At 36.7% G+C, this 13,317-nt stretch overlaps 1 long non-coding RNA gene across 1 annotated transcript; it reads right to left on the bottom strand.

Moving 5' to 3' along the window:
• Window positions 1-676: 676 nt before the first annotated feature.
• Window positions 677-10,963, bottom strand: LOC123651959. Its single transcript, XR_006740972.1, has 2 exons — window positions 10,262-10,963; window positions 677-760 (listed from the first exon to the last, which is right to left on the bottom strand). It is a non-coding gene; the product is annotated as an uncharacterized LOC123651959 (long non-coding RNA).
• Between the last annotated feature and the right edge of the window lie 2,354 nt (window positions 10,964-13,317).

Here is a 13,317-nt window from a genome sequence, read left to right as displayed (position 1 = left end):
TTCTCCTCAGATAAAAATAACATAGACAGTTCTTTACTATTCTCTTTTAAAAGAAGATACAAAGACGTGGTAAAACTATTTTGCTCACTATGTCAACATTCCTTTGAGAGGAAAGATAGAAAATGATATGATGTTGTGAGTTCTTTAATTTAGCTCTTCAAAGATTGAAAAATGTTTTGACTGGCAAAGACTCTTTTACTGAGCTGTGAAACTGCCTGTCTCCCTCCCAGACTCTCCAGGATACAAATGCATTTCTAACTTCTATAAAATGCTACTTTGATCATTTAGTTCCTTGGTCAAATTTTATTATAGCTTTTTACTGTGTTTTTCAGATCATGTCTATACTTTTCAAGATTTTTTTTCAAGATTCTTGATAATCTCTATCTTTCCCAAATTTTTATTTCCCATTTTCCCATTATAAAATGTATTACCTTTATTTTACTTTAGTAAAATAGTCCCCTGTCAATTCCAATACACATGGGTTTTCACACACAATATACTCTCTCTCTCTCTCTCTCTCTCTCTCTCTCTCTCTCTCTCTCTCTCTCTCTCTCTCTCTCTCTCTCTCTCTCTCTCTCTCTCTCTCTCTCATGCGTGCACACACACACACTATTTCATATTCTGGCCATGGGATTCTTATTTATACTTTTTCCTTTTTCTGATGTCTCCTTATATGTTTTCTTCTTCTCCTAGCCAGATGCTAAACTTCTTTAAAACTTCTATTTGCTTCTAGGAAGTTCTGTGTCTCTGTAGAAAACTGCTCTGACAACATTTATCTCAATTTTCCCTGCTACTTATGAACAATGAAACTATCCAGTGCTTGATTAAAGACCATTTTTATAGTGCTCTCTAATCTTTTAGAGGCTATATTATAATTTTAAGCTTTTTAAATATATATATTATAGTCCTGAGCACATAAACAAACATTCAATTTCAACAATCCCCTTCCCTCCTTTCTGTAGAGCGCTACAGCAAAGACTTATATGAAGGCTGTACAACCTCCTCATATGAAGAACCCAAGCTACCAAAAATGTCCATCAACACCCATCTGCTGGGTGGACAAAGGCAATCAGACTTACTGGCAGCCACCATAGCTATCACCGTCCCTGTGGCCCAAGAAAAGAGGAAGCGGCCCTCCCCACCATCAGATCTCCTCCTCCTCTCTCCAAATCTGAATTCTGTGAGACCTGGTTTCCAGGCTCTGATCCATGACAACTCTTCATAAAGCCTGTTTTCTTCAGTAGACTTTTGATGCAAGATCCTCTATTTGTCATCTTCCGTGTTCTGACCTTCATAATACTCATCTCTTTTGACTTCTTTTACTTCTTTTCCAAACTCTTTCCTGTGTCTTCTGAAACTCGGCCCAACACATCAGTTAAGTGAACATTCCTTTACTTTATTATATTAATATAAACTTGACATTTCCAAATCACCTCTCCTGAAGGTTTCATAACAGATATCTCAGGGTCAGAATGTGTGATTCCAAGATCCATGTCTTCCTTATTTTCTTATGCCACAGCTGGGCACATGACCCAGCTTTTCATAAAAACCAACAAACAAAAAAACCCACAAAAAAATATAGCTTTGTAGCTCCTGCCAATCTCTCCATTTTTTGCTCTCTTCCATTAATCTCTGTTATGATCATTCCAGAAACCCCTCTTTGTTATTCTCATAGTAGAGTATGCTCATTAGATTTCCCTTAACAAAGTTTTACACAGAGCAGAAGTTTTCATTTTAATGAAATCGCACTTGCCAGTTTTTTTTCCTTCATGGATCAAACTTTTGATGTTATACTTAAAAAACTCATCACCAAAGCCACCTAGTTTTCTTTTATGTTTTCCTTTAATCATTTTACAGTTTTGTTTTATGTTTATGTCTATAATCCACTTTGAATTAAATTTTGTGTAACCTGTAAGATTTTTGTCTTACAATCTTTTTTTTTTTTTTTTTGCATACAGATGTCTAATTGTTCCAGCATTAATTGTTGAAAATATAATTTTTTTTTCTCTATGGGATGCCTTTTGCACATTGATCCAAATCAGTTAACTATATTTGTGGTTTTTTAAAAAATATATTTTATTGATTTTTTTTTGTCCCCTGCCCTCCCTCCCATACATACCCTCCCTCCCCAGAGTTTTATGTCCATTGGCTGTACTTATATGCATGTATACAAGTCCTTCGGTTGATCTATTATCTCCCCCAGATCTCCCTCCCCTCCCCACTGTAATTTGACAGTCTGCTTGTTGATTTACTGTCTCTACATCTATCTTTTGGTTCATCAGTTTATAATGTTCTTTATTATCCATAAATGAGTGAGGTCATGTAGTGTTTCTTTTTCATTGATTGGCTTATTTCATTCAGCATGATGTTCTCCAATTCCATCCAGGTTGCTGTAAATGATGAGAATTCCTTATTTTTTATGGCAGAATAGTATTCCATTGTGTAGATGTACCACAGTTTTTTGATCCAATCATCTGCTGACGGGCACCTAGGCTGTTTCCAAATTCTGGCTATTGTAGATTGTGCTGCTGTGAACATAGGGGTACATATTAATATATCCTTTCTGATTGGTGTTTCTAGTTTCTTTGGATATATTCCTAAAAGTGGGATTACTGGGTCAAATGGGAGTTCCATTTTCTGTTTTTTGAGGAAACTCCACACTGTTCTCCACAGTGGTTGCACCAGTCTGCATTCCCACCAGCAGTGCACAAGGGTTCCTTTTTCTCCACAACCTCTCCAGCACTTGTCGTTTGTTGCAAATCAGTTAACTATATTTGTTTGGGACTCTCTATGCTCTCTGTTCTGACCCATTGATTTATGTGTCCATGCTTTCACCAATACCATGCTATCTTGGTTATGATAGCTTTAGAGTCTTTAGTCTTGAAACCAAGTAGTTTGAGTCCTGCATCTTTGTTCTCCTTTAATTGATACGATTACATGAGTTTTCTTCCTTAGCTTGTAGGGATGATAGATTACATTGATTGATTTCTGAATGTTGTACTAGCTTTGCATTTCTGAAGTAAGTCTTTCTGTCCTCAGACCCCTGACCCTCTCATCTTCTCCCTTCTCTACAAACAAGCTTCACAGCCAAAAATATGACCCACCTACAACTCACATTGTTTCCTCTTGCTATAAAGGAGAACATTGTTTCTTCTCAAAGCTACTGGAACTCCCTCTCACCCCCTGCCACCCACACCTCCACTCTGACCTCAGCGTTTCCTGCCTTAGTGACATTCTTTTGATTTGTCACCATCCTTGTCTATGGGGAAATATCTCTACCCATTTCATATTATCTTGCTCAATCTACAATATATGCTTCAAATTGGACCAACTGTCGCCACTGTAGCCCACTGGGAGGCACTTGACCCAGCCTTGGACAATTGTAATATTCTACTCCTGTGTTTATAAAGGCATCTGACCAAAGCAGGGCCTGATCACTGTCCTGGGGAAAATGACACTCTCTTTTCCGCTGAAAAGACTGAAGAAACATGCAGAGGCAGAGATGAATTTGGCCCACTCAAGGAGCATCAGGAAAGCCAGTGTGGCCGTAGGGTGAGAACTGCTGCTGTAGAGGCTAAGACCATCAGAAAACACAGATATTTACATTACGATTCATTAGCAGTAGCAAAATTACAGTTATGAAGTAGCAACGAAAATAATTTTATGTTTGGGGGTCACCACAACATGAAGAACTGTATTAAAGGGTCATGGCATTAGAAAGGTTGAGAACCACTGCTGTAGTTAGTCCGGGGGAGGTGGTAGGAGGTCAGTCTGAAGAGGAAGTTGAGCCAGATTTTCAAAACATAGCAAAGAGTTTTGATTTGATTCCAAGAAAAACGAGAAAGAATTGCAGGGGTTTTGTTGGGAAGAAATGTGATCTGATTCACATCATTAACCTCGCTTTCTTTCTTGAAATGCTCTCTGTTCTTGGATTCTTCTGATTTTTCTCTTACCTCTCACAGCCTTCCACTCCTCTACTCAACTTCTAACTACAAATCCTTTTTTTGGTTCCTATGCCTCCTTCTATTTCACTCCTCAGTATTTCTTGACCCACACCCCAGGGTTTCTATGACCCATCTTTATTCTGACTATTCCCAAACTTAGGTGTTTTTAAAATATGTTTTTATTGATTTTAGAGAGAGAGAAAGAGAGAGGGACATCAGTTGGCTAGCTCCTGCACGCTCTCTATTAGGATCAAGCCTACAACCCAGGCATGTTCCCTGACCAGGAATCTAACCTCTGACCTTTTTGTTCATGGGATGATGCTCAACCAACTGAGCCACTCCAGCTGGACAGCCCAAACTTAGATCTTGAGTCAGGTCTCTCTTTCTGAGTTTTAGCTTTCACATATCTAATTTCCTCTTTGACATGCCCATCAGGATGCTTGATAAGCACCTCAAGCCAACACAAAAATAACCAATTTCATAACCTCATTCTGAAACCTGCCCCTCCTCAAGAGAACTACCTCTTAGTAAATGGGACCATCCACCCACATATTCCATCTTTGGACTATTTAAAAACTTTATTTACTCCAACTGCCACACATTTGTCAAATCTGGCTGCGTTTCTTTATTCTCACCACCACAATGTATTATTGCTAACTGCCCTAACCCCATTTTCCATTCTGTTTTCAAGCATAATCCATTCTACACAATGTAGCTCCATCTGACTTTTAAAAACAACAACCAGCCAAAACCAGTTTGGCTCAATAGATAGAGCGTCAGCTTGGGGACTGAAGGGACCCAGGTTCGATTCCAGTCAAGGGCATGTACCTTGGTTGCGGGCATATCCCCAGTAGGGGTGTGCAAGAGGCAGCTGATCAATGAATCTCTCTCTCATCGATGTTTCTAGCTCTCTATCTCTCTCCCTTCCTCTCTGTACAAAATCAATAAAATATATTAAAAAAAAAAAAACACAACCAGAAATTATGCCACTATCTCCACCTAAACACTTTCCTGACTTCTTATTGCCAGATTGTAAAAGAAATGTTCAAGGTCTACCAAGCCTTTCGTGGTTTGGTCTCTACTTATGTCTCCTAATTCTTTACCTACCAATTTCATTTCTACTCCAGATACCAGCCACACGGCTCTTCTTTCATCTCACTGAAGCCACCACTCAGGTATCAGCCTTCATCATCTCATGTGCTGCACCCTCTGTGCTACACCTCACCTACCCCACCGCTACTGGCCCTGTTTCCAACTCTATTTCTTCTCCGTGCCTCAGGCTAAATATCACTCATCAGGGATATCTCCCATGATTCACCTCTTTCCCACTATAGAATAGATTTGATCTCCTTTTACTTTTCCATGGCACTCTGGATGTCTCCTTTGTGATGGTCACAGTCTTCATAATTGTCAGAAAGTTAATCTGTGTGTCTGCATTGTTAGGGATTTCAGGGAAAATTTGGCTGGGACCTATCTATGTTAAAGGGCAGATCTTGAAACTTAAAGATAACTGAATAGATAGATAGTAAGAGACTTACCTCTCTGGAGATACGTGCTTTTTTCAAGGGATGATAAAACTCTGGGGCTTGGAAACATTCTAAGAATTGTAAACTCAGAGAAACTTCTGCTGTATTCTAAAGGGTAAAGAACAAAGGATCCTTCTTATTCTCTTCCAAAAGAGAGTTCATGTGCCTGAGGGAGCAAAATTTTCTCTCACAGTCATAGGAAGGGAGGAAGGGGGGACAGCCATCCCTCTTCTATATTAATTCTCAGGTTTTTAAGGGTTTCTTCATTCTTAGCACAGACCCCAGTAAGTATAAGGTTACATTTGGCTCTCACTGCATCACCCTATAAGAGGAGGAAAAGTTGGAACCAAGAGAACTGATGTAAATTTTACTACAAAGAGTTTGTCCCTGCCCCCAGAAATCTTGTATCTAACCCTCAGGATAATATAATAAATATTGATATTAAAACATATCATTTAAGACTTAATCTCTATGTTCACAAATAAACCATAATGTCCTTGAGAAGGGAATCTTTGAGATTCTTGATGGCGTTTTCAGTGCTTGACAGCATGTGGTGCTTCAGAAATCTTTGTTGCTGCTTGTTGAATAACTAAGTGAATTGCCTTGTTGCTGGAAGAATGTCCAAACCTGTAGAGAATTTTTATGAGTTTATTTGAGCCAACCGACGACCATAGTTCAGGGCACAAGATCACAAGTGCTGTGAAGAATACCAATTTTGCAGTTTCTTTTATGCATTTGAAATTAAGGAGGGAATATAAGGAAGACTATATGAAGATGGTAAAAAAGTAAGGTATGGACAAGAATAGTTAATTAGATTATGTGTTCTCTAGGTGGTCACTTTTATTTATTTATTTTTTTAAATATATATTTTATTGATTTTGTACAGAGAGGAAGGGAGAGAGATAGAGAGTTAGAAACATATATGAGAGAGTCATCTATCAGCTGCCTCTTGCACACTCCCTACTGGGGATATGCCCACAACCAAGGTACATGCCCTTAACCGGAATCAAACCCGGGACCCTTCAGTCCCCAAGCTGACGCTCTATCCATTGAGCCAAACGGGTTTCAGCTAGGTGGTCACTTTTAGAAGCAGGGATCTGAAAAGAGGCATTTCAAAAAGGCTCTAAACTAGATACACAGAAACAGTGGACACGGCTTGTTTAAGGTAAAGAAAGGCCTTTTACTAAAAGTTATATGCCAGTTGCATGACTACCCACCAAGATCTAACCAGTTAGGAAGTTATGATCAGGTCACCCTATAAGGTTACTTTCCATAAAACCCTTTTTGCCCACAACCTCAATGCCTGAGAAGTCAGTAGCAAGTGAGAGCTGGCTTACCAATGCAAAGTAGATAGGACAGTCTGGTCATACTGTCTGAAGAATCCAAGGGCCAGCAACTGTGCTGATGTGACCAGTAGCAGTGTTCCCTGTCCCTATAGATTAGTTGTGGGCTCCTCATTTGCATGATCTAGCTCTGATTTGTTGCTGTGCTTTTTACATTTCTCAAAGAAGTACTGTGTCCTCAGAGCAAAGTATACAGCAAACCACTGGAGTATATGACACCTTGAATCAAACCCTAGCTTAGTCCTTTGACAGAGGCAATTTACTAGATTCTTTGTGTTCAGTTTATCTGTAAAATGGGTTAGCCGAAACCAGTTTGGCTCAGTGGATAGAGCGTCGGCCTGCAGACTGAAAGGTCCCAGGTTCGATTTCGGTTAAGGACATGTTCCTTGGTTGCGGGCATGTCCCCATTAGCGGGTGTGCAAGAGGCAGCTAATCGATGATTCTCTTTCATGGATGTTTCTAACTCTCTATCCCTCTCTCTTCCTCTCTGTGAAAAATCAATAAAATATAAAAAAATAAGTAAAATGGGTTAAATAACAATATCACAGATATTGTGAGGATAAAAGAAGTACATTTATGTAAAGGAGTTATATAATGTACTGTAAGGGAAAATTAATGTAAAATCATTAGGAAAATACCTGTCACATAATAGATTCTATATATATATATTTTTTGCTTACCTAGTATTCAATTTTAAAACAGTTTAGAGAGAAGAAGTCTAATGAAACCATGAAATTCCAATACATGAAATTCCTATTTTTGTCCAAATGAAAACTACAGGTTTTTAAAAAATAGATTTCATTGATTATATATGAGAGGAAGGGAGATGGATAGAGAGTTAGAAACATTGATCAGCAGTCTCCTGCACACTCCCTACTGGGTATGTGCCTGCAACCAAGGTACATGCCCTTGACCAGAATCAAACCTGGGACCCTTGAGTCCCCAGGCCAACGTTCTATACACTGAGCCAAACCAGCCAGTGTGAAAACTACAGTTTGAAAATCAGTCAACATTATAACCCATAGATTATCTTTATCTAAGAAATCATTTCTTCAAGTTCAATGGTAATTTTTACTCCTAAAATAATCTCCCCCAAATTAGTACATGGTAAGTAAAATCTTTCTTGGAACTATCTGGATTATGGAAAAATAAGAATCACATCTGACTCTATACAACTAAAAATACAGGTATATTTTTAGTTACAAGGAACTATTGTCAGACGTTCTTAAAAAAAAAAAAAAAGTAAGAAAACATTCTCCACTTTCCAACAAGCCAGGGAACTGTTTTCAAAGGCTTTTAAAAATTCATGTTTTTGTGCTTGTTTTTGTTATCATTTGAAGGTCTCTTTTCACAAGATGAAATATGATATTTAGAAGGGCAAAGAGGCTGTCTAGAAGCAACTGAAGCCTTATTGTTCCTTTAATAGCTTAAGTCTCTTGTTATCCATTTGACAAACAGTTATCTAGGCAAAGTGCTGTTTGTCTATGTGTTGATTTATAATGTACAGTGAGTCAGCAGCTTCTTCGAGGTGCTCAGGGAGACACAGCCTTGAGCGGTGTCCTGAAGGGATCTAGAAGAGTTCATAAATCTCATTATGTAACACCTGGCACCACCATCCACCCAGCTTTTGATTGGACATCATTACCAAAGACATCAGGGTCTGAGTTTGACCTTTGCCTGAACAGGTTTTAGCCTTGCTCAGTGGTTTCAGGTCACAGATCATACTTTGACCTAAAAGTCTAACCTGAAAGTTGTAATTGGGCAAGAGGGCATATTAGAGCAAATGTGTTATCAGTGATATTGCATGTTTACCCTGTATGAATTCATACCTGAAGCATGGTCCTTGATTTTTATTTCTATCAACTTTGTATAGGAGCTTAGGATCCAGCATTTAATACTTAAATAACACGACTGATACACATTACTATAATAATAGTCATATAAGTTTTATGTGTGAAAGACTGTTAACATGCTTTACATTTATAAACTCATTTTAATTTTTTTCACCATCCCTATAAAGAAGATGCTATCATACGATCCCCATTTCATACCTCAAAAAACTAACACACAGAGAGAAGTTCTGTAATTTCCTGTAGCTGTTGAGTGTCAGAGCTTGGATGGAAATCTAGACAAGCCTGGCTGCAGAGTCTATGTGCCTGACCACTGTGACACTCAGGTGAAACCCACTGTTTTCACACAGCAGGCAACACACCCAGATGGTCTCTTTAGTCATTTCACGATTGATTTCTCATTTGAGAACATTGTGTTAATTGCTGCATTGCACTGTGTAAATAAACTGACAGCACAATGCATGATCTGAAGATTTTAGCAAACAGAACTGTTTTGATCCCTTTACTATCCCAGTAAATGGCTCCTTGATGCCCCAGGGACCACATCCAGACATTCAAACTGTTTTCAGTTGAGTTCCAACTTACCCTTCCCATCCTCTCCCGAGACACTTTCTTCATGGTCTTTGCATTTCCCGCACATAGGTTGTCCTCTTTCTGTCTATTCACATTAGCCTGAAATCACTTTTTTTCTTTGAATTTATACAGCAATTAATGATAGTGTATTTTCCTGATTATGTATATTAAAAATTATGGCATCTCCTCTATTGTTGATTTGCACTATTATTAAAATCTTTGGTTAACTTCTCACATATTTGTGTGTCTCTAACTCTTAATAGAACTCTGAGTTTCTTGAAGGCAAAGACCTAATCTTAAGCCTGAAATAAAATGCTTAATGTAGTTTGCATTTATATATATATATATTACACCCATGATCCATCTGGAAAGAAACATGAGTCTTTCCCAGATTGAGGAGAAATGATGAGGGTCATTAAAAATACTATTAATATGGGTTGCTTTGGTTTCAGATCAGTACAATCATCTGCTCACTTAGGAATTGTTCCATTGCTATCTTCTGTATTTCCAACTTATCAAAAATAAATTAATCAAAAAATATTGTTCCATGTCTACTCTATAAGAAGCAGGCTTAACATTATGGTTTTATTAAGTATGTGTAATTCTTGGTCCTGGATTGTATGGAACATGCAATCTAATTGAGTTTCTGGATTTTACATCTCTATAACATTTAACTAGCACCCTTAAGAATTATGTAATAAATACTAAAACGGTCCTGATCATGTGAGAGTTTAGAAGAGGAAGTTGAAAGAGAGGGCACTTTAAAATGGGATGCTCTGTCTATGGGAGTGGAATTTGAATTGGGTCCAGAAGTTGAGCAATATTTAGAAAGAAAGAAAGAAAAACAACAACAACAACAACAACAAAAAAAAAAACAAAGAGAGAAAGGGTATTTCAGGCAGGCATATTTACAATGAGCAAAAGGAAATATGTTTGTTTTATGTTTAGAGGACAATATAATGAATAGTTTAGTAATGAAAGATACAAGTTGTAAGGTTGACCATGTAGATTGTTTTGTACGAAACTAAATATTAGAGTCTTAAACACTGGGAAGCCAGCACAGGATTTTGATCTTTTTAGTAAGTATAAGAAGTCTACTTTGGACTGAAGAGATATTGAAGGCGGGGTATTCAGTAAAGACTCACTAGAGTAAATAGATTTTAAAAACCTTAGCATTGGAAATGCCTTCCTTAAACAACTAAATCTCATTTAGGTAAAAGAGAAATTTTGAGTTAAAATAGGTCAAGAAAATTGCTTAAGAACATGGTATAAGGTTTTTCCTTTTGTTTTTAAATTTTATTTTATTTTTAGATCACAAACATATAATTTCAAAAACATTTTGTTAACCTTAAAAATGAGTTTAAAAGTCTGAGTTAAAGGCAACACTATGAGTTACTGAAGTATATTTTTGGGCTAGAAAGACATTAAAGGGCATAATTTAAATGGAATTGATAAAAAAAAAAAAAAACCTCAAGACTTTGCCATTCAATAGGCTATTTGTCTTAGATATTAAAGCATCCTTTTAATTTATGGAAAATTGTATGCTAATAAACAATTCCTACTTATATTGCATTATTTGATAACCAGTATTGTGTTATTTTTATTATGTCAAACAGTAGCAGTAAACATGAGAGTGATGCCTGATAATTCATTGACAAACTATTATTTTATTGCTGGATTTATCACTAAGAGCTTACATCATTTTCTCATCATTTAATAAAGTCAACATGCTTTCTTTTTAAAAAAATATATTTTATTGATTTTTTACAGAGAGGAAGAGAGAAGAATAGAGAGTTAGAAACTCTGATGAGAGAGAATCATCAATCAGCTGCCTCTTGCACACTCCATCCTGGGGATGTGCCCGCAACCAAGGTACATGCCCTTGACCGGAATTGAACCTGGGATCTTTCAGTCTGCAGGCTGACGCTCTATCCACTGAACCAAACCAGTTTTGACAGTCAACATGTTTTCAAGGTTATTGACATTTCTGTTGATTTTGAGTGGATTTTAATGTTTATTTGCAGTTGGATAGGAACTGAAAAATCTAATTAAAAGACAGTTGCTCATTTCCATTAAGCCACCATCAAATATGGATAGTAATAGTCCCAGGTGAACAGTGAGAAGAATAGTGATAAAACCTGAAAAACCAACCAATTTGCTCAAGAAATTTCCTTACTACTAATAATTTTTATCCATTATTTAATTTCTTTTGAAATATGTGATCATTTCCAGTGGCCAAAGGCCATCAATGGAGATCAACATATATAAAAAAAAAATCAATTGAAACTTAACTTTTGGAAAAAGTTGGTTTAGAAAATTATTCCAGAGTTTCTATAATGTTGTAAGACTCCTTACCATTTAAAGCAAAAAATATTATAAAATTTGATGTGCATGTTTTTAACACAGAATTCTAATCTGCCCTTAAATGTAAGGATATTGTTCTATAGGCCAAATTTTATTTATGTATTTATTCAGGTATTTACCCAAGGAATGTTTATTGAGTGCCTAAGTAACTGTGATATAAGGTAAAAAATGAAACATCCAAAAAAGATATATATGGATAGAATGCTAATAGGGACAGCATATCTTTGCTCTAAAATTCATAGTTGGGGGCCTAGGACCTTTTTACATAAGCACCTGTGGAATTATGGAAGTCCTTCAATTCTTTCACCAGGAAAGACCAGGTACAGTTCCATTGTTGGTACACACGTAAGTGTAAAGTGCAATACCTGAAAGTATAATAGGAGAATATTTAAAGAAATTATCAAGGTCAATGTTCAAACAAGCTACGAGTTCACAATGATTTCTCTCTCTTAGTCTTTGCACGTGCCATAGTAGCTAAGATCAAACACTTCTACCATTTTTCACTAGATTTGGAATTTAGGAGAAACAGTATGAGGATAGTTCTGATTCAGCCCACTTTGTTGGACTTGAAAATTAGTAGTTTTGGGGGTACACACATTAACTGTGTTAGAAAGATAGGTGTGTATAAATGGAGGATTATAGGACTTGATGTCTTCTAGTTTTTATGCAAATGTGGATGCAGATTCTGAATCTATGGAGTGCACAAATTCCATACCTCCTACACAGCTTAATTCAAGGAAATTCACAATTAAACTCCCTGTGTGTGTACGGGCTTGCCTGTGTGTATGCATATGTGCATGCGCTTCCTTTAGACAAGCTGGAGTAAGTTGAGTGTCCTCAGTGAAGGTTTTCAGTGTAGTTTCTTTAGGGTTTAATATTTTGGTTGATGGAATTTTTTATTCAAATAATGATTATGCTGACAAGGTTTTATGGTTTAATTATGGCAAATTCATCTCACTACTTTTATTTTATTCTAATTTCCCCTTCTTCTAACTCTCCCTTCTTCCTTCCTTCCCATCATTTTTCTTTCTACCTCGCCCTCCCCTCCCCCCCACACACTTTTTTTATTTGCAAAATTTTACCAATAGGGGCATTATGGAGGTGGGCAAAGGATATTGTCTAAAATAGAGTAGGATTAAATTAGTGACAGTGTGAAAATAGCAAAGATAAAACGTGCCACCACTTAATTTAGTAATTTGTATCCTATTGCTACCTTACATTTGCACTGTTGGTACACACTTAAGTGTAAGTGCAATACCTGAAAGTATAGTAGGAGAATATGTATTATTCAGATATTTAATCCAGAAGTTATTGGGAACCTAGATTATCTAAGTGATTATTTTAGTGCCCTACTGTATTTGTTATGTAAATACAGTTATGAAGGGCAGCTTTAAAGTAAGTTTACCAAAAATATATAGAGAATATGTGCATCACAAAAATGATTATTGAATAAATCCATGTATATAAATATACATTGTACTAAGTGTTATTGGGGCATACACAAGAAAGCAAAGAACAATTAGAAATTTCTGGACTGTTATAAAGTACTTATATTTTATTTAAAAATTAGGATTTTTAAATTGCTTTCAATACTTTTTAAAGGCTATACTCAATATGTAGATAAATTAGCATTGAATGTAAAGTAAGGAAAAACCGTTGCTTCAAATTCTTCTTAGAACGTTGCCATTAATTTGAGAAAAGAACTTGAAAAGAGGTC

This window comes from Pipistrellus kuhlii, unplaced genomic scaffold (genome assembly GCF_014108245.1).
Source record: "Pipistrellus kuhlii isolate mPipKuh1 unplaced genomic scaffold, mPipKuh1.p scaffold_m20_p_10, whole genome shotgun sequence".
Taxonomy (NCBI): domain Eukaryota; kingdom Metazoa; phylum Chordata; class Mammalia; order Chiroptera; family Vespertilionidae; genus Pipistrellus; species Pipistrellus kuhlii.
Note: the sequence above shows the minus strand (reverse complement) of the source record. Positions and strands in the feature narration are given on the sequence as shown.